We start from the raw sequence: 5,286 nt of genomic DNA, 5'->3' as shown, positions 1-5,286 counted from the left end.
TTGACTGAACAGCCACTTCATTGCAACAGTGCCCCCAAATCCACTGATGGGTGGGAGAGGAGAAACTGAGATCTGCATGAAGCACCTTCAAAGGGAGAACCGTCGCCCCACCCCAAACGCATCTTATGGATGAAGAAAGTGAACTTTAAAAAAGATAGTCATTTACATAGCAGAACCGGAGCTGAGAGAGCCATTGACACTGAGCTGAGGCTTTGTCCCCATCACCGTCTTCCTGCGTCTGTGGCCGGGGCGGAAGGGGGACTGAGGTGGGTGACAGGCCAGCCTGCTTATCTCACTGGTGTTTCCTTGAGCGGCCGCGTGATAGCATCAGAGCGGATGGACCCACAGCCCTCTCTTTCCAGACAAATCCCTTTGCGGTGTGGGGCGGCCACGAAGTTCAGCTTACCGTTCTCCGGACGTGGCATTTTCTTTGCCGTTTTTGTGCCTCGGCAGATTCACTCTGTCTAGCATTCCCTGCCTCATTTTCTCCTCTGGATAAGTCCCTATTCCTTCTCCATGGTCGCCCACGGATGGCTCGGCCACTTTATCGTATCGCCATCGCGGCCCCAGCCACCCTGCACGTCGTCATTATCTGAGCAGGTGTCTCCGCCTCTCCTTACACTCATGGGTAACCCGGGCCTTTTCATTTCTGAAGACTTTTGCCTCAACGATGCCTGACACCTAAAATATATGTTTGAATGAATTAATTATTTGACCAATTCCGCCATCCTCAAAGCTGGAAAAGCACCAGTGGCTTCATAACTCCCGCAGAAACCCTGTGACTCCACCCTCATCATGGTCAGCCTCTTGAGGGGCATCGCTGGGAGCTCACGGAAACAAACCCCGAGCTCGGAGTCGGGGGTCCACCCGCACTTTCCACTCGGAGTTACTTGTCACTAGTAACACGTGTCGCTTGTCCTTTCCATCCAGCGTCTCGCCCGATCTCCACGACAGCGCTGCACAGTAGGTGCTAATGGCCGCACTTTCCATTTGAGGAAACTGAGGCAAAGAGCAATTATGTACTTGGCTCAAGGTCACAGAACTCCCCAAGGCGGCAAAACCTGATTTGGACTTTGGTCAGCCGAAGGGAACCGATGGTGCCCTTGACCCCTGAGTCAGAGCGCCTTTTAACCATCCACCACAGCAGGTGTTTAAGTAGTACAATGTCAGAGGAGATGAGGAGTGTGCGTAGGGGTAGGGGCTGTGCGTGGGGGTCGGGGGTGTGCGTGCGGGTAGGGGGTTGGGGGCCAGAAGGGCTGCTCATTTCTTTTCACCCCCAGACTTAGAGTGAGGCTCCTGACCAGGCCCGGGGCTTGGACTGGTACTGAGGGTTCACCTAGTTCATTTGGAGGGGCAGCCATGGGTCTTCCAGAACCGGGCACCTGCAGTGTCTACTACCAGCAGCGTCACTGCCAGAGACCCAGTGTGATGGACTTCACACACGCACCCATGCACGTGCACGCACACGCACACGCACACGCACTCCCCGAAGCAGCTGCTCCTTGGAGACTGGCAGCAGGCTCCTGAGTCCCGCACCATTTGTCTCGAGGGGAAAGGTCATGCGTGAGCTGGGCGGACTCCAGAACAACCGCAGTGTGAGCGATCCCCAGGGACCACACTCGGCTTACCCCCAGTGTTTGCTCAGAGTTCTGGGCAGGAGTTTGGGGTGGGAGGGGAGAAGCTTCTAGCAGTTCTCCGCCAGCCCTAGGTCATGGTCAGAGCCTGGGATTTGTTGGGGTTTGCAATCCTGCAGGGCTTCACTGCTTGCTACAGATCCAAGAGCTGCCAGGAGACCCCAGAAAATGCTTGAGAACAAAAGAGGCGATAAACAGACCCTGAAACCTTTTATGAAATGGCTCCATCCCAAACCAAAATGAGAAATGAATTCCTAGAGTAAGCATGTGTGCGTGTGTGTGCGTGTGCGTGTGCATGTGCGTGCATGCATGTGTGTGCGTATGCGTGTGTGCGTGTGCACGTGTGTGCATGTGTGTGTGTGTGCGTGTGCGTGTGTGTGTTAAACTGATGGGAAACAGAAACCCCATTTGGGAAATACTCGGTTTGGACCATTTAAAGTTCTGGCCGAACAAACAGAGCAGATTCAATTTCTATAAATTGCACCTTTCCCTCCCCCGCCCCCGCCCCAAGAAAAGCCGACCTGACAAACTGTAAAATCTTAGAGCCTCGCGTTTCGCAGCTCCCGGCGTCTCGGGGAGGGAGGCCACGTGTCCGCTGAGCTCGCCGTTTTCCGAACAGCGGGCTCCGTCGTCCCCACCGTCACCTCGTGCCATCGTCCTCGTCCTTCACCAAACACAGTTAATGAGCCGGCGGCCGCTGCGAGCGAGCAGATGCCATCCGTCATCCGTCATTTTCTAGCACAACGCTGCCGGGTTGCTGCCGACTCCATTTCACAGAGGACAAAACGGATATTGGGATCCCGTGAGCAGTGTACTCGAGGTCACGCTGCTGGTCTTTAAATGCTGGCCTTTCGGGCTCCACAGTCCATGTAATTTCTACGGCATTTCTCTGTGTGAAAATATGTATTACTACTAATACAATGTCCCAAGACAGATCAATATTTTGCAGCCATACAGGATATGGGGTATAGCTATGGGAATGACTGTTTTCTCAATGTGTTGGCCTTTTATAGAGAACTTCGGGCGGATATGCTGTCACCCAAGCCGTGGACCCAGGAGCCAGGGGCTGGAACCTGTTTCTGGCTCTCAATTACTTTCTCCGTCCTTGTCTTTGATAAAATAAATATGATGCCACTTGCCTTTCCACCTATTTTATAAGACTCGGTGAATTCATGGCTATAAGCTACGCCCAACATCTTAGCCACACGGTATTCACACGTTTTGCCAGCAGTTGCCTCTGTTTGTTTGCTGTTTGGTTAAACTCAGATCGCATCTACTTTGTTTATAACGGAGATGCCAGTTTTTGGAGACGTCAGGGGAGCGCCTCATGGCCTGAGGAGACTGGCGCAGTCAGCTCTACGTCTGGAAAGATCTTCGAGGCTTTCCTTTCAGGAGGCCTTGCTTCTAGGGAGTTATCAGCACGTCTCGGAGCCCGCCTGTCAGTTTCATAGGAAGGGGGTCACCCCAAGAAAATGTGCAAACGTGACTTGGCTCTTTTGGTATCACCGGTGAGTCTGAATGCAAAAATCACGCTTCATATAAAATAACAGAAATAAAATCAAGCACATGCGCACATCTGACCTGTTAAAAAAAAGAGATCGAAACAAACAAAAGACAAACAACGACAACTAAAAATCCTTTCAGGACTTTTCTGATATGTTCATTTGACTGACATAATCCTTAGATATATCAGTTAAGCTACTGACTATCTGCCAATCCTCTATGAGGACGTATATAAAGTAAAATCAATGGGAAGACCTATGTTCAAAAATATTTAACATTGATGGGCACTGTTTTAAAGAGAGTTACATGATGAACCCAGTAACTATTCAATCGTTTTCAAGATAAAGAATCTCAGTCCAGGGGCGGCAAGTAACTTGCCCAAACTCACACCCTAGAAGGTCTTTTGACTTCATTGCTCATGTTTGGTTTATTTATCAATCCGTTTATTCGTTCAATAAACATTTACTGGCTATGATGTCTGCGTGGCATTCTAGGCACTGGAGGTGCAGCGGTGACCAACCCAAGGCAGATTTCTTGCGCGTGTTCCGTTCAGCGTGACATCCATGCCTCCGAAAGCTCTGTGCCCGAAAAGTCACACCTCTCAAGTGGTGGCAAACGCCGGGTGTCTGTGGCAGGTGTTTGTTCTGGTAAATCGGCTATACGCTGTGAGTTTTAGAGTAACAGGTGTTGAAGTCTCGCTCCTGTTCGGCCTCGTGGGTCCGGAGGCTGGGCGTCTGAGCTCAGGGTGCCGGCGTGGTCAGGTTCCAGCAAAGACCCTCCTCTGGTCACAGCCTTCTCGTCGCGTCTCGTGTGGCGAAGGGGGCTTCGGAGTGCTGTAGGGTACCTACCCCGTTCGCGAGGGTGCCACCCTCATCGTGACCTGAGCATTTCCCAAAGTCCTTGCCGTCTGAGACCATCCTCTCGGGGCTTGAGACTTCAACATAGGAATTTGGGGGGCGAGGGGGACATAGTCAGACCATAGCACCTGCCTAAGACAATACAAGACAAGACAAGGTGTGAGAGTAATCGGATGTTCACAAGTCAGAATCCAAACTAACACTTCTCCAGCCCTGTGAGCCTCCAGGGCCATCAGCGAGCTGTCCATAAACATCTAAAATGACTCTGGTTGCTAAAATACAATTGCATAAAAAAGACAATTTCACTCAGTTCTTCAGTCTCAAGCTTACAACGATTTTCAGCTCAGAGGAGGGGACAGATTCAGGCACTTGCGAGTCCTTGATTTCAAACAAATTTGTCTTGCTTTCTGTTAACACCAGCAAAGCCGCCATGGATGGCAACCAAAGCTTTAAAACCAAAAACAGAGCACGTCCACGAGCACAGGGAAATTAATCGGAGGATCCATCAGCTCTGAGAAATGGGCCTTCATTGGGACACAGCGGCCAGTCCCTTTAGGGTACACCCCAGATTTCATTGGAACCACCTTGTGTGGAGACTCCTCGGCATGACGCACACACGCACACAAAGTCGCCTTTGTTGGTGGGACAGCCTTCCCTGGACAAGGGACAAGAAACCCCGTGAGCCAAAAACTGACTTACATGTCATAGCCTGGTGGCTGGGACGCCTTGAGAAGAGCACCCATAAACTCAGGGGGGCTGGTCGTGCTGCGTTCGGGTTAGGTGTGGGCTCCCTGCTGCAGCCAGCCCTCTCCCTATTCACAATATCTGCCTCTAGCGTCATCGAGGAGGCCCTCCGGGCCCACCTACTCATCGGAACTTTTATGCACCTTTTACCTGGGTTTTCAACAAGTTCCACTTTGCTCCTGCTGCTGGGTGTGCCAATCAATTGCCAGTTTCACACGCTCTCCCTTTGCCTTTGTTTTGAAGAGCCCAGGACAAACCTCAGGTTTGAGTTTGACGGGAGCTCAGAGCTTGCCTTCTCGTTTTACACACAAGTATGTGGTGGCCCAGGGACCCTAAGCACCTGGCCAAGGTCCCAGCTACTTATTCTTAGAGTCAAGACCAGACATGAGTTACCATGATTCTTGGACTTGGGACCTTTTCACGTGTCCAGTCAACATGTGATGAGCACTTACGTGGGTTCTTTGAGGAGCCGAGAACAAGGCTCTCTCCTGGGGGGCCCGCGGTCTTCCTTGCTGTGACTGCGAGAAGTACTGGGAGCAAACATCACT

The sequence above is a fragment of the Pteropus vampyrus genome, unplaced genomic scaffold, assembly GCF_000151845.1.
Source record: "Pteropus vampyrus isolate Shadow unplaced genomic scaffold, Pvam_2.0 Scaffold370, whole genome shotgun sequence".
Taxonomy (NCBI): domain Eukaryota; kingdom Metazoa; phylum Chordata; class Mammalia; order Chiroptera; family Pteropodidae; genus Pteropus; species Pteropus vampyrus.
Note: the sequence above shows the minus strand (reverse complement) of the source record.